Source organism: Euprymna scolopes, chromosome 3, assembly GCF_053919585.1.
Source record: "Euprymna scolopes isolate OS-2025 chromosome 3, ASM5391958v1, whole genome shotgun sequence".
Lineage (NCBI taxonomy): Eukaryota > Metazoa > Mollusca > Cephalopoda > Sepiida > Sepiolidae > Euprymna > Euprymna scolopes.
Window position 1 is genome coordinate 53,018,608 of NC_136484.1, and position 21,285 is coordinate 53,039,892.

General features: G+C 37.0%; 1 protein-coding gene across 1 annotated transcript in view; it reads right to left on the reverse strand.

Moving 5' to 3' along the window:
- LOC145255332 (uncharacterized) overlaps positions 1–21,285 on the reverse strand; it is a 63,080-nt gene that overhangs the window by 8,135 nt on the left and 33,660 nt on the right. The window lies entirely within an intron of this gene.

A 21,285-nucleotide genomic window follows, 5' to 3' on the forward strand; every position in this document is an offset into this window, starting at 1 on the left:
CAAAAAAAAAAGAGTACACAAAACCTCAGCTCACTGCAGCAGCGTCGTCCGTCGGTACTTTCTGTAGACTCGTTTTCACATCTCTCCCATCTGCTCCAGTGGCCTGTTTTTATAAAAAAAGACAGAGTCCTCCAAATTTGCATATTTGCATATGCGCGTTTGAGCACACGAGATTATGCAAGACTGCATTGTTATATAAGGCCGCAGGTGCTATCTTGGTTCCTTTTCAGCATCATGACGCTGTGCCGGCAAAACGCACACCAAGGCCGTTTAAGAGGTAAGCCTGCGTTACAACAATTTTTGCCACACTCCTCCCTGATATCATCATCACAGAAAGGGCAGGGACACAGTGGCCTTTTTTTTCGGGTGCTTCTTCGGAGAGGCAAACCGGGGGCTTCGTCCTTGCCTATGCTTTCGTCCTTGGTTTCAGGATCGGTGAACCTAAGGCTGCTAATCTCAGGGTCATTGTCCGACGAAGTCGGCATAACCCAGGATGATTGTTCACTGGTCTCAGATCTAGTCTCGCTCTCATAGCCGAGTGGCGGCTGTGCTTGTGATGTCGATCAAAGATCCTTGATGTGACGGGGCACCCCATCAACTCGCACCGATTGCGGGCTGATCATCTCAGTAACACGCCTGGTTCCGTAGTGTGTAGTGCACTTGCCGTGGGGGTTCTTAACCCAGATGACATCCCCCTCTCTAATACTCTCTTTCGTCGCCTCCGGCTCGGGCAGTGGGTTGGTCTCCATACCTCTTACCCTAACGTGGTACCTGTGCAGTGCTTTGGCTGGTGCGGTAGAGGGTGAAATGTCATCCTTAGGGGCGACGTTATACCAATAGACCACTTCAGGCACCGTACACCCTTCCTAGCTGCGATGGTCTTGACGGTCCTGTGGTTTCTCTCAATAATTCCATTCCCGCTAGGCACATGGGCGCACCGAAATCACAGATGTATACCCCAGCTGTCTGCGAACTGTTTGAACTGCTCACTAACAAAGGCGGTGCCATTGTCGGTCAGTATCTCAGAGGAGGGACCACGCTAGAGGAAGACACTTTCCAGCTCACGGACAACAGCGGCCGAGTTCTGCCGATGAAGGGGCTGGCACAATGCAAATCTAAACGGTTCGGAATCGATGAGCATCAAAAAAATGCCCGCCGTTGTGGTGAGTTACGTCCATTGCGAGCCTGTTCCACTTTCCTCTCACACTCAGTTTTCCCTTCTTCCACCGGACGGGTGCTGGGTTGATCGACCAACAGGTTTCGCAGCTCCTCACAACAGATTTCACATCCCCCTTTGACACATAGGGGTTGACCAGCCTGGCAAAGTAAAGGTTCGGTTTATACCGGGGTGCACGCTTTGGCAATGGACATCAATAACACGGCCCAGGTTAAGCCGACGCCCCACTGCGGCACAATTCACAGGTGTCGGTTTGCCCACTTCTTTTGGCAGGCCCAGCCAATAGGGTGGCACTCTGGTCAGGCGATCTGTGCGATTCTGACAGGACTGCACCAGTGTCACATCTACGACCAAATTGAGTTCCTTCCTGAAGCGCCAGATTTACCCCTTTGAGTGTAGCATCAAGCTCAGCCAGGTTTATGCGCCCGGCATCATTTTCTAGCCAAAGCCAGCAGGTATCTTCTACGATAAATTCGTTGACTGCCAGAGCAACGCCAAGGGCAAGTGAGCTGGCATCCACCCAAACTATAAACTCACTCCTCTCCACGCACCAGCTCCCTTGCACGGGGTCGTCCTCGGTCACTCTGGCCACAGCTTCTACCAGCATGCTTCATGGGGTGGGATCGCACACTTCATCGTCCCATCTTATTGGCATGGAAGCCGCATGTCGCTTTATGGTTGCCACCGCCATCTGGAGCCACCCACACATGGGGAAATGGCCCACCAGTTTTCCGCAGACGGAAAAAACGCTCCGACAGCCCGAAGCTCTTAAAGTGTTCTTTCACTGCCTGGGCAGACATGAGGCTCTTGTTCACAAAAATGTCAACATACAACGATGTTGCCTGTTGCACGGCTTCAATGCTTATATGGACAATGCTCACCCCACAACACACCAGAAAGCCTCCGCCAACGGTTAATACTGGGACCTTCTGTTTCGTCCATGTGGTGCAACATTTCTTGTGTATGAGGGTTTGGGTGCATCCGCTGTCAACCAGCACTGAATGCCTACACCCATCAACTCGCACTGTCACTACAGGAAGTGCCTTGTTCAGTGTTGCTTTGGGGAGGGTGCTGGCACCACGGCTTCCTTCCCTTGCTCATTTCCCAGACAATTCTGTGCTACGTGGACTGGCTTGTCGCATCAGTGACAGCGTCCTCATTTCCATGCTCCATAGTCTGGGGTGCGCTTCGCATTGCTTCTGCAGTCTCTGGCAAAGTTGTTGGGGCCGCCACATTTGTAGCACAAGGGTTCTCTGTAGGTGATTCCAGTGCGTCAACTGCTACTGAGACCTGCTCTACATCGTCCTTTAGGATGTTTCGGGCTCTAACCAACAACTCCTCCAAGCCCAGCTCATTGAGCTTCAACGACAGCCACAACAGCCGACTGGCGTCATCCGGGAGCCCAGACAAAAAGGCGCATGCCAATATATGGTCGCTTGCACCGCCATAGGGAGCAGCAAGCTTCTTCAGGTCGGCCAATGACGTCCACAATCTCTCCTGACCCAAGCCGACGTTCAGAGAATTGCCTCCAGGCAACAAAAGGGTCCGCACCGAATGCTCCGTACAACACTTGTTTTATCTGCTCTATTGTCGCCTCATCCCCGAACTGCTCGTACACGGCATAAGCCCCCTTAGTGAGCCTCAATGGGATGACCATAGCTGGATCCTTAATTTTGCACAACTGGCAAACATGCTTGGCCTTCTCCAGCTATTCAACCACCAAAGGACCAGCTGGGGACTCATCAAACTCTGGTATCAGCTTCTGGTCGAATCTGACCATGGTAAAAAATGTACACCGAGATAGCTTACTGATAAAAAAAAAAAAAAAAAAAAAAAAAAAAGTACACAAAACCTCAGCTCACTGCAGCAGCATTGTCATCCGTCGGTATTTTCTGTAGACTCATTTTCACGTCTCTCCCATCTGCTCCAGTGGCCTGTTTTTATAAAAAAAGACAGAGTCCTCCAAATTTGCATATGTGCATGAGAGCACATGAGATTCTGCAAAACTGCATTGTTATATAAGGCCGCAGGCGCCATCTTGGACCCTTTTCAGCATTATGACGCTGCATCGGCAAAGCACACACAAAGGCCGTTTAAGAGATAAGCCTACGTTCCCACAATTTTCACCACAGTTTATTTTTAATTTAATTTATATTTGATATAATTTATTTTTAACACAGTTGCGTTTAAGCTACTACTTCCAAGGGGAATAACTCTTATGGTTTAATTGTTTGAAATCCGGAATATTTTTTTTTTTATTATTATTTATTTAAACTCTGCGAGTTATAGTAAGCTCAATGTTATTACATTTATACAGACTTTTTTTAATTTTGAAATATTCTTTGAAGTTGATTTATTATTTTTAGAAGCTGAGTAGAAATGCATTACTTTGTTTAAACAAAAAATACTTCTAGTTATGGTTTTCAGTAGTAAAAAAAAATAAGGAATGAATTTATTTTTACTTCTCTTATGTATATAAAGCATCATAAATTGTAACAATTACAAAAAAAAAAAATAATAATTTTTCCGGAACATTACAAAAAAAAGCCCTAAAAATCTGGAGTTTGTATTACTGTACACATAGATTCGAAAAAGTTGTCGAATATATGTCAGCCTATGTCACGGTAGCATATATTGAGCGAGTTTCTAACAGTCTAGTTTTTTATTTTTAACTCCTTTTCCCAAACTCACCATGTCAAAGAGCGAATCAGGCACCATTTTCAATTTTCCAATACATCGGTAAACACTGTATGTTTTTTGAGCTGAATAAACATGTTACATTAAATAAAAACACTAGAAAATTATCCAGTTGGGTAGAAAAGTAACTTATTTTGCCTTTGATAACATTTATTTGTTATATGTCTGTTTTTTGACAACTTTTTCGAATCTTTGTGTACAGTAATACAAACCCAAAGTCTGTATTAATGAATTCAATATAACTCTATGATTTCTGGAACTACCGATATTATCATTTAATTAAGCATTGTTCCTATTTACAAATCGTCTCAGTTGTAAAGGATTTCTCCTCCACTGACAGAGAACAAGAAATTGAAGTGTAGCATCTGAAGAACAGATACTACACTTTGATCTTGACCCGAAGCATTGTTTACTTAATATTTTCATACAAAAGATTATAGTTGCAACAAATATTTCTACTTTTGTTTTTGAATTACAGGTTTCACATTTTTTTTATACTAGCATGGGTGCCCAGTGTCGCCTGGGTGTTTGGAGGTGTGTGTTGAGCAAAAAAAAAAAAAAAAAAAAAAAAAAGTGGTATTAGGAAGGCAGGCTTGAACTCGTACCGCGAAAGAGGAAAAGAACGTGAAAAAAACGTGACGTCTTTGCTGTTACCACCACTGCCAAACCGGAAGTGATGTAGGTTTAAATTAAGGTTAGACAATCGAAAAGAGAGGATGACTTTCAAAAATATTGGCGAAAAAAGCAAACCTCCCCCCCCCCTGTAGAAAAGTTGAAGGTTAAGATATTAATGTTTTTAGCCAATTTTTCGATATTTGTCGCCTGAAAGGTCGAACTTCAAAACGATATTGATCTTGTAAAAATCCGTCACCTCTGTCGAAAGTTTTGGCAGCAGACATGCAAACATACATACATATATACATTTATATATTGGTAACACAAATTTCTGACCCAAACTGATTAAAAAGCTGCCCTATCTCTGAATACCCTTTATGTAAAATTTCAAATGTTTAGACCAGAAATTGTCTGAGTAATTTGGTAGAGACCGAAGCGGTCAAATTTTTTAAAACTTTGACCCCTATTATGACTGCTTAACATTTATTATTTTGGGCTCAAATCAAGTTATTAAGTTAGATCCATGTCCAAGGACCCTATATCTAAAATTTCAAATGTTTAGACCCAAAATTGTCGGAGGAGTTTGATAGAGTTCTCAAAAGTCAAATCGTTGATCTTTAACCCCTTAACAGCCAAATTTCTGGCCGAAAACTGATAGATTAAGCTATATTCATACAAATAAGGTGTTTTTTTTTCTTATTTAATTCAATATCTTAGGACTTTACTTTACTAATTATTTTTAAAATAGACCCAGAAAACTAATATTTATCTTTCAAAGAATTTTTAAAATGAATTTATTTAACTTAAAAACTTAGCTGAATTAGTTAGCTTGCCGTGAGAATATTTTTCATAACTTTTTTTCACTGTACAAATATTTTTTTTCTTTTGTAAATTAGCTTTAGCCTTTAATCTTTCAAATACAATAAAAAATAGACGGCAAATTACAAAAAATACATATATATATATATATATATATATATATATATATATGATAAACTGGCTTTCAAAACTATGTCCCCCGATATTTTCTGCCCATTTTTGCCATACCTATCTTTTATTGAAGAAATTTATTTACAATTTTTTTTTTCCTTTTTGAAAATAACTTTAGTCTTTAATCTTTCAAATACAACCAAAAAGTAGTCGGAGAATTACAAAAAAAAAAAAAAAAGGATAAACCTGCTTTCAAAACTACATCCCTATTTTTTTTTTTTTTGTCTATTTTTGCCTATACCTATCTTTTATTGAAGAAATTTAAGGGTTTCTTTCTTTAGAACAAAAGGTAAACATACGTTTGAAGCAACAATAAACTATAAGATTTTAAATAATGTGCATACAAAAAATGTCATATTCTCATTTTTTTAAAAAAAATTCTTCATAAACATCCTCATTTACTTGCATCCCCTGGAGAGCAGAGTTAAACACAAGGTCGGTTTTTAATATGAGCAAAATCCAGCTTTCCAAAGAGAATACTCTGGATTGGAACAATGATTTAAAGTGCCTCAGTCTACAAAAATTTCTAATTTACTGACCGAGAATAGAAAAGCAGAAGTTTAGTATCAGAACAGATACTACACTTTTCAAGATATGGTCTGTTTACGATTATATTTTATGCACTTATAACTGGAGGTAATTTTTTTTAAAATTTACTTTCAATTATTTTAATTTTAAAGAAAAGTTTTTGTTTTTTTGTTTTGATAATTCATTTCTTTCTGTCTGAAAGAGATGTATTGAGTAATTTTTTTCCATTCCGTGCTGATGATAGCATACTTTCAGGGATTATAAAAAAAAAAACTTTGGTTGGGGGGGATGTGTACGTTTTGTTGTTAAAAGACAATCCTCCCATGCATTATCTGCTCCTTTTTTTAATTAGAGACAGCTATCCGCATGGATAAATTTATTTTATATTTACTTTATTTTCAATTATTAATATCTTTCAACAGTTGCATTTAAAACCGGAATGATGCCACCAAAAAGTAGTAGAAATGAAACTGTGGAAGAAAGAGTGGAAAGATTGGAAGCTAATAGACTAAGAGTTGCTATAACTCGCTCTAATGAAAACACCTCACATAGAGAAAGACGTCTGAAGCTCAACAGAATACATCAAACAGAAAGGAGAGCAAGATTAACAGATTTGGAACGGGCAACCCAACATGAAGTTGACAGAACTAGACTAATATGTTTGCATTGCTCAGCTGTGAAATTTAAAGGACAAACCCACGGTTGTTATTGTTCTTCTTCTTCTTGCAAGGTTGTGTTTGATAGCTTTTTACCACTACCTCAGTTGCTGCAAGATTAGCTCTCCGGCAAGCGTCCCATCTCTAAAGACTTTCTGCAAAATCTTCGCACTTATAACAATTGTTTTGCAATGACATCATTTGGTCACAAAAATGTGGCGGTACATGGGTGGAATTCTTCTTTTAGAATTCAAGGCCAGGTTTGTCACCAAATTGGGAGTCTTTTGCCACCTGAAGATGGAGCGGCAAAGTTTATTCAAATCTACTTCTTGGATAATCCGGAACAGGAACTACATAGACGGGGACGTGACAGTAAACTCAATGAAGACATTCTCTGAAAGCTGACTGAAATTTTGCATGGAAACAACAGCCTAATTTATCATCTGAAAACAACAAAGGAGAGGAATGAAGAAGAAAACTTGGAAGAACACAAATTTGTCATAAGGGAAGACTGAAAGCCGCAACAACAGCACCCATGGCGATTCAATGCTCTAACAACAACGTATGAGATTAGAATATTAATGGAGAATGAACCGACAGCAAAGTAAGATATCGTCTTGTATTTTAAAAATAATATATTGAAAAGGATCTCTGAACTACATCCCCTCTACAATCCGTTAATGTACCCCTATGGTTCTCCATATATGAAGGCATCCAATGGGCAAAAAGTTACCCAACAGTAGTTTTATTCCTTCCATTTGATGACTCGTCTGGAAACTATTTTGTCCTGTACCGAAGGCTGTTTCAACAATGGCTGGTGGATGTGTATTGTAAGATTGAAACAGAACGTTTACTTCCTGAGGCGAGAGCAACAGACATTGAGAGCTGACAATTGTGGCAACTTGAGGGATTCAGTTCTTAGCAAGGATAGGAATCCAGAACAGATTGGTGAACGAGTGGTACTTCCGGCAACTTACATAGGAGGCCCTTGATACATGTTTGAGCGCCAAAGTAAGGCCATGGCTTATGTTCGGCGAATGGGCTGAGCCAACCTCTTCATCACTTTCATGACAAATCCCAAGTGGACGGAAATTATAGAAAATTGTCTTTCAGGACAAGAACTTCAGGATCGTCCAGATATTGTTGCCAGAGTCTTTAGACTGAAGCTAAAAAGCTAATAGAATTTATTAAAAAGGGGAATTTGGCAGGTTGAGGGCATTGAATACTAAAAGAGAGGACTGCCGCATGCACACATCCTCACCCGGCAAACCCCAGAGGACAAAGTTCTACCAGAACAAATGGATTTCTGCATATCTAATCAGATCCCTGACAAAGACGAAGACCTTGATCGTCATGCAAAAGTGATGGAACATATGGTGCACGCACCTTGTGGCCCATTGAATCTAAGTTGTTCACGTATGATTGACAACAAATGCTCCAAAAAATACCCTAAAGAATTTCTACAGTGCACGGAGCAAGGCCAAGACTCTTATCCCAATTACAGGCAAAGGAAACTAGAAGATGGAGGCCAGACTGGTACAATAAGGATGAAGAAAAATGGTCGGTATGTTCATCAGGAAATCACATGCTTAAGGTGGTATGGGTAAGACTTTTGTAATTAATTTGATCCTTACAAAGATTAGATCTATGGCAAAGATTGTGCTTGCAACAGCATTCACTGGCATTGCTACCACTTTACTTCAAGGTAGCCGCACTCTTTACAGTACTTTTAAAGTACCCTTGGATACTCATTGAATGGATCAGCCAGTTTGCAAAATTACTGGTACTTACACCTTGGCCAATATCATTTGAGACACCTCAGCAATCATTGTAGACGAAGCCCCCATGACACACAAGAGTGCTTATGAAGCAATTCACCAAACACTACAAAACATCACAGGAAACAATACTCTTATGAGTGGCGTTCAAACCTTATTTTGCAGTGATTTCTGTCAAATCCTCCCAGTGGTTAAAAATGGCACAAGGGCCAACATTGTCAATGCAAGTTTGAAGCAGTCCTATCTCTGGAGGCACGTTATAGTGAAGAGACTGACTACTAATATGAGAGCGCATATCTCTAGAAACACAGCCGCAGGCGATTTCTCAAAATTTCTTCTCCAAATTGGTTATGGTCAGTTTTCAATCACTTCTCCACCTGACACAATTAAGATTCCGACCGAGCTTGGTAAATGTGTTGGTAATCAGAAGCAACTGAAAGACAAAGTTTATCCGGATCTGCAAAACAACAGAAAATCATCGGAGTGGCTTGCTGAGAGGGCTATTATTTCACCATTAAACAGCAATGTGAATCACTTGAACAATTGGATAATGGATGAATTTCCAGAGTACTCAAAGGAATACAAGTCAGTTCACTACCATGTTTTTAAACTCTTTGGAACTATCTGGAATGCCTCCTCATTTTAAATCTCAAAATTGAATCCCCAATCATGATTCTTGGATCCTTGGAACTGCCATAAACAACTAACAGAACCAGATATGTTCTCACCAGATTGCACACCAATGTACTTTATGCCACCATTTCTTGTGGTCCATATAAAGGCGAAACAGTTCTACTGCTAAGGATCCCCTTAGTTCCATATGAGTCGGAACTTCCCTTTAAATTCTGGAGGCTCCAGTTTTCTGTGAAGGTGTATTTTGCAATGAGCATCAATAAAAGTCAACGTCAGACATTTAAAACCATTGATGTAGACCTGACATCAGAATGCTTCAGTCACGGTATGTTCTACGTCTCCATCAGCAGGGCAGGAAGTTCAGAAAACCTCTGCATTCTGGCTGGAAATCAACACAGTAGAAATGTAGCTTACCATGAGGCTGTTCAATGAAAAGTTATAGAGGAGGATATGATGAAAAATGATATGATCTTGATTGTAGTAAGTTTTTTCAATTTTTACATGTAACAATATCAGTGTCAACTTTGATGTAACCTATTTACTTTAAAGTCCATGGTTGGATTTCAGTCAATTCAAGAGGTAGTTAAAAATTTAAAACATCTAAGACAATAGTTGCTCTTACAACATCCACTTTCTGGAAGGGTATCCATGAAGTGGGTACCAGAGTGTACAACTCCCGCGGGTATCTTTGCAAGTGTATATATATATATATATATATATAATTTTTGATGGATTGATTGTTGCTATTTCTTCTGATGAATTAAGGGCAAAATAGATTCACTGATTGATATAATAATTAAGTGATTGATCTTGTGTTACAAAACAGATACTGTCAAGAATTGTAAATGTCAACTGAATTAAAGGATAAATTGTAAGATGGTTGTAAAGTTTGCGTTAAGCAAGCTGGTTTTCCAATCCGACAGCGTGTCGCCATGAATGAGTGTAAACAACTAATGGCGATTCCGCTGTCCTTTTATAAGGGGGATAACTCCACTTATGCAAAGTCTGAGCGAAAGGGAGATAACTCCTTTCTGGCCTCTACAATGGTCAACATCATGAACTTTGGAATATAGACTTTTGTCATTCATCATTTTATATATATATATATATATATATATATATATATATATATATATAATCAAATGGGTTTAAAGAATATGGATAAATTCTTTATATAGGTACTTATCAAAATATGAAATTCAACATATGTGACTGGAGCATAACTTAAAATGAAATTTAAGACGAAATAAATATAAGAATATATGAATTTATTTGTCAGTTCAATAAGGAAAAACATCAAAAAAGAAATAGGGGTTATAAATGCTTGTTTTACCTAGGTATCTTGAAGCCATCAGAAAAGAAGAGAGCTAGGCTACAGATATAGGGACATGTCATATTTAGCTTAGGATACATTAAGATGGAAATGTAAAATAATGCATATATATATATGCTAGCCAAGAATAACTCTCCCTGAGATCGTAATGAATCGTTTTTTTTGTTTTTTTTATTATTTGAAATTTGGAATATAGACTTTTTTCAGCATACTTTTTATATCCTTAATAGTTTTTGAGATATTTAATGTCCAAATGTGTTCACGATTTGTGGAAAACCCTGTATTATTTCACTTGGAAGTCTATTCCAAAGTCAAAGGATTCTTATTGAGAAAGCAGCTCTCCTTCGGTTCAATCAAAATCAGTGGTGAAACAGTTTCCTGCAGTGTCTGCATAGACCTATTTCTGGCACGAAAGCGAAGAGTAAGTCCTGAGGTATATTACAATGCCCATTGTGAAGATTGTAGGCCAAAATCAGATCATTGACACTCAAGGGAGAAAGGCATTTTAAGTCAGCTTTCATAGGGTAGATCCGATGCATCCTGAACCGTATGAGTAGCCAGCCATTGAACTCCTTCCAGATGTTGAGTATTAAGCATTAAAAATGAAGACAAGGTCTGGATACCATAGTAATACAGTCTGATGAGAAAGACATATAAAAGGGAGAAATATTTCATTGATGTTTAAGTGCTTGGGAAATCTTTTCTTCAATGCTTTTAGCACTTAGATGTTGATTATATTGAACATCTTGTGCTGCTGTAGTTTGATAGACAGGAACATATCCTGTTATAAGTAACATTTAAAATAAATAAAACCAAGAGTCTACAAGTTTAAGCCTATTAATGACTAATAAACATCTAAACAAAATGTAGTTATTTTTTTTTTTTTTACTTTAAAAAAATTATTAAAAAATATAAGTTATCTCCCTTTAATTATATTGCAATTATTATATTATACTAGCAGGGAGTTCCAACGTTGCCCAGGATTGAATGATGATCAACGAATATTTCACAATCCAATATTTTTATTGTCATCGAAATCCGTGAAATTGACCGGGAGGAAGCTTCACATGTCTCCATGCAGTAACTTAGTCCAAAATATATGTTATTCTACATTGCATTCTAGAGAACCTGCTGTTTTTTTTATAAAATTATTTTATATAAACTTCTTTCCAGTTAACGAAAAAACATTAAGAAATTTAAGTGCGTGGTTTGAATCTACAGATCGCGTCATGCATATAAAAAAACAAAAAAAAAACACATAAATTTTCAAATCTAATCAAATTTTTTGCAGTTAATGAAAAAAACATTAAATTTATGTGTGGAGTTTGAACCTACAGACCACGTCATGCAAAAAAAAAAACATGCTATGAACTTACCCATAGTAGAATTTTAACAGCCCATTGTACTATCATTGTGCTAAGCGACGACATGGAAAAAAATGGCTTTACGATGATAGATAAATTAAAATAATTATCGAGGGTGTTCTGAGACAAAACTTAACATAGATCACTACCAGACTTAGAAACTAAAGTTCTATAAATTTTAAAGACTACCTGTTCAGTCATTTCAGAATCTATAAGGAACAAACTCTCACACACAGGGAGACAGAATTGTATTTATATAATTGTAAAGATATTAGCATTATTAGTTATATCAACATTATTAGTTATATTGATATTATTAGTTATATGGGCATTACTAGTTACAGGGGTATTATTAATTATAAATTGCCAGTATTAGTTATATTTTAATTATTAGTTATATAGACATTGTTAGTTATATTTTCATTATTAGTTATATAGACATTGTTAGTTATATTTTCATTATTAGTTATATAGACATTGTTAGTTATATTTTCATTATTAGTTATATAGACATTGTTAGTTATATTTTAATTATTAGTTATATAGACATTGTTAGTTATATTTTCATTATTAGTTATATAGACATTGTTAGTTATATTTTCATTATTAGTTATATAGACATTGTTAGTTATATTTTCATTATTAGTTATATAGACATTGTTAGTTATATTTTCATTATTAGTTATATAGACATTGTTAGTTATATTTTAATTATTAGTTATATAGACATTGTTAGTTATATTTTCATTATTAGTTATATAGACATTGTTAGTTATATTTTCATTATTAGTTATATAGACATTGTTAGTTATATTTTCATTATTAGTTATATAGACATTGTTAGTTATATTTTCATTATTAGTTATATAGACATTGTTAGTTATATTTTCATTATTAGTTATATAGACATTGTTAGTTATATTTTCATTATTAGTTATATAGACATTGTTAGTTATATTTTCATTATTAGTTATATAGACATTGTTAGTTATATTTTCATTATTAGTTATATAGACATTGTTAGTTATATTTTCATTATTAGTTATATAGACATTGTTAGTTATATTTTCATTATTAGTTATATAGACATTGTTAGTTATATTTTCATTATTAGTTATATAGACATTGTTAGTTATATTTTCATTATTAGTTATATAGACATTGTTAGTTATATTTTCATTATTAGTTATATAGACATTGTTAGTTATATTTTCATTATTAGTTATATAGACATTGTTAGTTATATTTTCATTATCAGTTATATAGACATTGTTAGTTATATTTTCATTATTAGTTATATAGACATTGTTAGTTATATTTTCATTATTAGTTATATAGACATTGTTAGTTATATTTTCATTATTAGTTATATAGACATTGTTAGTTATATTTTCATTATTAGTTATATAGACATTGTTAGTTATATTTTCATTATTAGTTATATAGACATTGTTAGTTATATTTTCATTATTAGTTATATAGACATTGTTAGTTATATTTTCATTATTAGTTATATAGACATTGTTAGTTATATTTTCATTATTAGTTATATAGACATTGTTAGTTATATTTTCATTATTAGTTATATAGACATTGTTAGTTATATTTTCATTATTAGTTATATAGACATTGTTAGTTATATTTTCATTATTAGTTATATAGACATTGTTAGTTATATTTTCATTATTAGTTATATAGACATTGTTAGTTATATTTTCATTATTAGTTATATAGACATTGTTAGTTATATAGACATTGTTAGTTATATAGACATTGTTAGTTATATAGACATTGTTAGTTATATTTTCATTATTAGTTATATAGACATTGTTAGTTATATTTTCATTATTAGTTATATAGACATTGTTAGTTATATTTTCATTATTAGTTATATAGACATTGTTAGTTATATTTTCATTATTAGTTATATAGACATTGTTAGTTATATTTTCATTATTAGTTATATAGACATTGTTAGTTATATTTTCATTATTAGTTATATAGACATTGTTAGTTATATTTTCATTATTAGTTATATAGACATTGTTAGTTATATTTTCATTATTAGTTATATAGACATTGTTAGTTATATTTTCATTATTAGTTATATAGACATTGTTAGTTATATTTTCATTATTAGTTATATAGACATTGTTAGTTATATTTTCATTGTTAGTTATATAGACATTGTTAGTTATATAGACATTGTTAGTTATATAGACATTGTTAGTTATATTTTCATTATTAGTTATATAGACATTGTTAGTTATATTTTAATTATTAGTTATATAGACATTGTTAGTTATATTTTCATTATTAGTTATATAGACATTGTTAGTTATATTTTCATTATTAGTTATATAGACATTGTTAGTTATATTTTCATTATTAGTTATATAGACATTGTTAGTTATATTTTCATTATTAGTTATATAGACATTGTTAGTTATATTTTCATTATTAGTTATATAGACATTGTTAGTTATATTTTCATTATTAGTTATATAGACATTGTTAGTTATATTTTCATTATTAGTTATATAGACATTGTTAGTTATATTTTCATTATTAGTTATATAGACATTGTTAGTTATATTTTCATTATTAGTTATATAGACATTGTTAGTTATATAGACATTGTTAGTTATATAGACATTGTTAGTTATATAGACATTGTTAGTTATATTTTCATTATTAGTTATATAGACATTGTTAGTTATATTTTCATTATTAGTTATATAGACATTGTTAGTTATATTTTCATTATTAGTTATATAGACATTGTTAGTTATATTTTCATTATTAGTTATATAGACATTGTTAGTTATATTTTCATTATTAGTTATATAGACATTGTTAGTTATATTTTCATTATTAGTTATATAGACATTGTTAGTTATATTTTCATTATTAGTTATATAGACATTGTTAGTTATATTTTCATTATTAGTTATATAGACATTGTTAGTTATATTTTCATTATTAGTTATATAGACATTGTTAGTTATATTTTCATTGTTAGTTATATAGACATTGTTAGTTATATAGACATTGTTAGTTATATAGACATTGTTAGTTATATTTTCATTATTAGTTATATAGACATTGTTAGTTATATTTTAATTATTAGTTATATAGACATTGTTAGTTATATTTTCATTATTAGTTATATAGACATTGTTAGTTATATTTTCATTATTAGTTATATAGACATTGTTAGTTATATTTTCATTATTAGTTATATAGACATTGTTAGTTATATTTTCATTATTAGTTATATAGACATTGTTAGTTATATTTTCATTATTAGTTATATAGACATTGTTAGTTATATTTTCATTATTAGTTATATAGACATTGTTAGTTATATTTTCATTATTAGTTATATAGACATTGTTAGTTATATTTTCATTATTAGTTATATAGACATTGTTAGTTATATTTTCATTATTAGTTATATAGACATTGTTAGTTATATAGACATTGTTAGTTATATAGACATTGTTAGTTATATAGACATTGTTAGTTATATTTTCATTATTAGTTATATAGACATTGTTAGTTATATTTTCATTATTAGTTATATAGACATTGTTAGTTATATTTTCATTATTAGTTATATAGACATTGTTAGTTATATTTTCATTATTAGTTATATAGACATTGTTAGTTATATTTTCATTATTAGTTATATAGACATTGTTAGTTATATTTTCATTATTAGTTATATAGACATTGTTAGTTATATTTTCATTATTAGTTATATAGACATTGTTAGTTATATTTTCATTATTAGTTATATAGACATTGTTAGTTATATTTTCATTATTAGTTATATAGACATTGTTAGTTATATTTTCATTGTTAGTTATATAGACATTGTTAGTTATATAGACATTGTTAGTTATATAGACATTGTTAGTTATATAGACATCGTTAGTTATATAGACATTAACTCTTTTGGAAGAGTTTACTAAATATTTTAACATGCATAACTCTCTAAGAGATAAGTGCTGAACACAGAAACAGTATTAAAAAAAAAAAAAAAAAAACTTGCAATATTTTGGACTTGTAATGGGGGTATGATCCCACACAGTCGGACGATTCTATTTATAAACGATGCTGCTAAGAACTGACGAATCCAATTGATTCACATTCTGCTACCAACCAATCAGAAACCAGAATTGCTTCATAAATATTAAACCTTTTCTGGAGCAATTTCACATGTTCTTTTCCGTCTCGATACTGTGATGTAAATGAAGAAAAAAAGAAACAAGAACGACCGACCGCGTTTTTGTGTGGCTTATCTCGTGTTCATAATGAAGAAGAAAGAAACAAAAATGGCTGCCCTGTTTCTTTATATGCCTACAGGGTGACCACGAGGTATGCAAATGAGATGCTCCTGATTGGAGATAAAAAAGGAGTGATTTGGGGAAGGAGGGCATTCTGAAGTTAGATTGCGAGCAGAGAAGTTGTATTTGTAGAAGAGAAAAGTCGGATTCGGGGAGAGAAAAGCTAAAGTTGCAGAAGTTCGTTTTGGAGTGGAGAGAAGACGCGTCAAGTGGTAACCAGAGAGTGAAAGTTCGGACAGCAGTGTCACGCAAACGACAAGCTATTTCGGCACATCAAGCAAATTAACATTGCTGAGTGGAGACTGAGCACTCAGATGTTGAGACCCTTTACTGGGGAGGGTGACCTGATTAAGTGGTTGGAGAAATTAAAAATGGTGGCGAAGCTGCAAAAGATAGAAGATGTCACCCTGCTGCCGCTATACTTAGAGGGGGAAGCCCTCACGATTTACCAGCAGATGCGAGATGAAGACAAGGAAGACCTTGCCTTAGTGGAGCAAAGGCTGAAATTGGCCTTCGCTGAGGGCCCATTTGAAGCACTTGGCAAGCTGTCAAGTTTGAGGTGGACCGGCGAGTCCGTTGACGTCTTTGCGGCAGAGATCAGGAGACTGGCAGGGTTGGCTGGTTACGTGGGGAGGAGCCTGGAGATGACGGTAAAGCTGTACCTAGTGAACGGCTTCCCAGAGGAAATCTCTGCGAACATGCAGAGAATCACGGGGATCCATTCTATGGAAGTGGACGATCTCTTGGTCTACGCCAGAGTCCTAGTGAAAAATGTTAAAAGCCCAATCGTGGCTGCAGCTGTGAGTGGAAATATGTGCATGAGGCCTCACTTGAATGAGAGGCAGCCGGCAAGGCAACAGGAGGGGAGACCTGCCATCAAGTGTTTCCGGTGCCAGGGTCCTCATCTGATCAAGGACTGCAAAGAGCCGAGACCGGGGATCACGTGCTACCGATGTGAACAAGTGGGGCATATTAGCCGCTATTGTGTTGCTGCACGGGACCAGGGAAACGAGTGAAGGGGAGCTATTGCGCCAGTGGTTACCCCTTCTGTGTGGAAATGGCGCATGATGGAACATTGCCTCGGTTACCGGTGGTAGTCAATGGGAAGAGAGCCATAGCCCTTGTCGACACAGGCTGCACTACAACGTTGTTAGCGAGGAATGTCGCGAGGTCATGGAACGGAACCAGGATTATTAGGACCGTGGATGGCAGGGATGTGAAATGCCTAGGAGAGACGACAGTGGAAGTAATGGTGCAAGGGGTGCCCATTGGACTGCAAGCCCTAGTGTTGAATCATCTGGTCGGTGGTGTCGACGTGATTATAGGTATGAGTGCAATTAACCGACTGGGGGGCGCTACGTTAAGAGGGGGCCAAGTGACGTTTGGACGTCTCGGCGCAGTGGGGATGGCAGGAGTGGAAGGTGATAGAACCGTCAGAACCCCAAAACCGGAGGTTTGCTGCATTGAGGACAAAGATTTCCTGGCGAAGTTTGATGGCGTGAGGTGGACGGTGGAATGGAAATGGATCTCCGGGCCCCCAGAACTACAGAATAAGGTGGGCTGCTACGAAAACACCCTGCGAGGAGAAATAAGAAAAGGATTCGAGGAAGAAGTGGAGAGGTGGATAAAAGAAGGAATTCTAAAACCGTGGACAGGGGAAGAAAAAGGAGTGTTGCCACTACTGGCAGTTGTTCAGCCTACCAAAAACAAGATTGGGCCCGTGCTGGATTTTAGGGAATTGAACAGACACGTAGCCTGCCACACTGGAACGGGGATCGACGTATGTGAGGAGGTCATGAGGAAATGGAGAAGAATGGGGCGGGCCACTAAGATTGTCGATCTGAAATCGGCATATCTGCAGATCCATGTAGATGAAAAACTCTGGCAGTACCAACTGGTCCAGTACAAGGGGCGGGTGTATTGTCTGATGAGGTTAGGCTTTGGGCTGAGTTCAGCCCCCAAAATTATGACTGCCGTGCTGAAGACAGTGCTGAGCAAAGACTGTACAGTGGAGAAGGCCACTAGTTCGTACATTGATGACATTCTGGTGGAGGAGGCAGAGGTGACAGCAGAGAAAGTAAGAAGCCATGTCGAGAAGTATGGGTTAACTGCAAAACCGGCGGAGGCCCTAGATGGAGGAGCGGTGCTGGGGTTGAAACTAAGGCGAGATGGAAAAGAAAGCCTTGTCTTCGAACGAGGGAATGCAATACCCGAAGTCGGATCTGAGCTGACGAGGCGAGAACTCTTCTCAGTCTGCGGGAGGCTGGTCGGGCACTATCTTATCGCTGGCTGGCTCAGGATAGCATGCAGCTTTATTAAACGACAAACAGGCACTGATGGCTGGGAGGGCCGTGTGACGAAGGAGGTCACGAACATGCTGCAAGAAGTCATTGCGAGAGTGAGGAATGAGGACCCAGTGAAAGGGAAATGGTATGTCAGCGGCGAAGACGCGGGTGTGATTTGCTGCGATGCTAGTAACCTGGCGTTGGGCGTCGTACTAGAGATAGGAGGTGTAACTGTGGAGGATGCGGCGTGGCTAAGAAAAAACAACGACTTCTCCCATATCAACGTAGCAGAACTAGATGCCGTTATAAAAGGAATCAATCTGGCCCTGAAATGGGGATTGAAAATAATTGAAGTCAAAACCGATTCGGCAACGGTAGCGTCGTGGATTCGGTCGGCAGTAACTGGCGATAAGAGAGTTAAGACCAGGGGTGCTGCGGAAATGCTGATCAAGCGCAGACTCGGAGCGTTCACCGACCTGATAGAGGAATTCCAGTTGAGAGTATCTGTTGTGTTGGTCCCGTCAGAAAAAAACAAGGCGGATTCGATGACACGCGTGAAGAAGGCCTGGCTGCAGGAGGGAAAGGAGGTCTCCTCGGTATGCTGTGCAGGGGAAGAAGTCAAAGAGTCACACGAAATGCACCACTTTGGTCGAAAACGAACGTTATTCCTAGCCAGAGAGGTTTACCCAGAGACCACCGAGGAGGAGGTTAGGGAGGTGGTGGAGAACTGTCGAGAGTGCCAATCAATTGACTCTGGACCGTCCAGACACGAAGCAGGAGAGCTAAACGTTGCGGAGGACTGGAAGCGATTGGCCATTGATGTGACACACTATCGCCACAAATTGTATCTGTCGATGGTCGACTGTGGACCGGGAAGGTTTGCCATCTGGAGAGAGATCAGGGCAGAAGCTGCATGGGCGATCGGAGGGGTCATCGAGGAGATATTTTTGGAGAGAGGGCCGGTTGAGGAACTCTTAATGGACAATGGCCCCGCTTTCCGATCAGAAGCCTTTAAAGGGGTGTGCGATAAGTGGGGAGTAAGGCAATTTTTCAGAGCAGCGTATCGGCCGAGTGGCAACGGAATAGTGGAGAGGAATCATCGCACCATTAAAGCCGCTGCGGAAAAAAGCAACGTATCACCCATAGAGGCGGTGTTTTGGTATAACATCTCGCCAACGACCAAACAAGATGAGACAACTGTGCCTCATAGGGCCGTTTTCACATATAAGTGGCGGCATCCGTGCAACAAAACAGCAGGAATTGAGAGTGAAGAAGCCACTATCAAAGTAAGTGAAGAGGTGTGGATGAAACCCCCCAATGCACAGTGTACCACTCGTTGGAAAAGAGGGGTCGTAACAGGATTGCAGTCGAAGAACAATGTGATGGTGAATGGCGTTCCCCGGCATATCTTAGACCTGCGTCGTGTGACATTGCCGGTATGCAGTGAGGGCAGTGAAGAAGAGGAAATCGAGGGCCACCGAGAAGCGAATGATGCTGCTCGACCTGACTTAGGCCCGCGTTGTAGTGAACCTGAAAACGTTAACCCCCGAGAAGTTGTCCCCCAGAGGCCTCGACGTGAGAGGAGGCGGCCTGCTTGGATGGAGGATTACGAAGTATCCTATTGATCTTGAAGATCAGAGGGGCGTGTGGTGTAAATGAAGAAAAAAAGAAACAAGAACGACCGACCGCGTTTTTGTGTGGCTTACCTCGTGTTCATAATGAAGAAGAAAGAAACAAAAATGGCTGCCCTGTTTCTTTATATGCCTACAGGGTGACCACGAGGTATGCAAATGAGATGCTCCTGATTGAAGATAAAAGAGAAGGAGAAGGAGGGCATTCTGAAGTTAGATTGCGAGCAGAGAAGTTGTATTTGTAGAAGAGAAAAGTCGGATTCGGGGAGAGAAAAGCTAAAGTTGCAGAAGTTCGTTTTGGAGTGGAGAGAAGACGCGTCAAGTGGTAACCAGAGAGTGAAAGTTCGGACAGCAGTGTCACGCAAACGACAGATACGGCAAGAATATTTTGTTCTGTGGAACTGTCTACTACAAACAAGTCACCTCCCAGGACTTGTGTGTAACAGCGAACCATCTGAAACTGTTCTGAAACTCAAATGGCTTACACTTCTAGAGGTTATGCGCCCAGCGTGCGTCTTTATTTTGATGGATCCGAATCAAAATTCGAATTGTGGCAAGTTAAATTTCTAGGATATCTACGAATCCAAAAGCTACACAAAGTACTACAAACACAACTTGAAAACAGAAACGACCCCGAATTCATTGAAAAGAACGCAACTGTCTTTGCGGAATTAATACAGTGTTTAGATGACAGAAGTCTATCACAACTGCAAATTCTTTAAAAATATCTGGTGAAGTTATAAGTGACAGTCTGTTAATTTCCATGGTCCTTAAGGGATTACCGAGTGATTTCAAGCCATTTACCACCGTGATAACCCAGAAAGAAAAACCCATGACTTTTAGCCAATTCAAGGTAGCACTCAGAAGTTACAAAGAAACTGAAAAAATGATCACAGAAAAAAACGAATCCACAAATATCATGAAATTTAAAAATACACACATAAAAACACCAAAATCGAATAATACACATGCCAGGAATAAAAAACCCGATTTTTTTGTGGTCGACAATATAAAAGATTATCAAATCGACTATTGCTATTCAATGGAAAATGAGCCAAAAAGCTTCAACGAAGCAATTAATTCAGAACATTGTGATGAATGGAAAATTGCCATGAAAAAAGAAATAGATGCCTTAACCGAAAATGATACCTATACGGTAGTGCCTCTCCCAAGAGATAAACATGTTATTTCTACCAAATGGGTCTTTACAAAAAAGAGTGCAGCATCAGGCGTAGAACAGTACAAA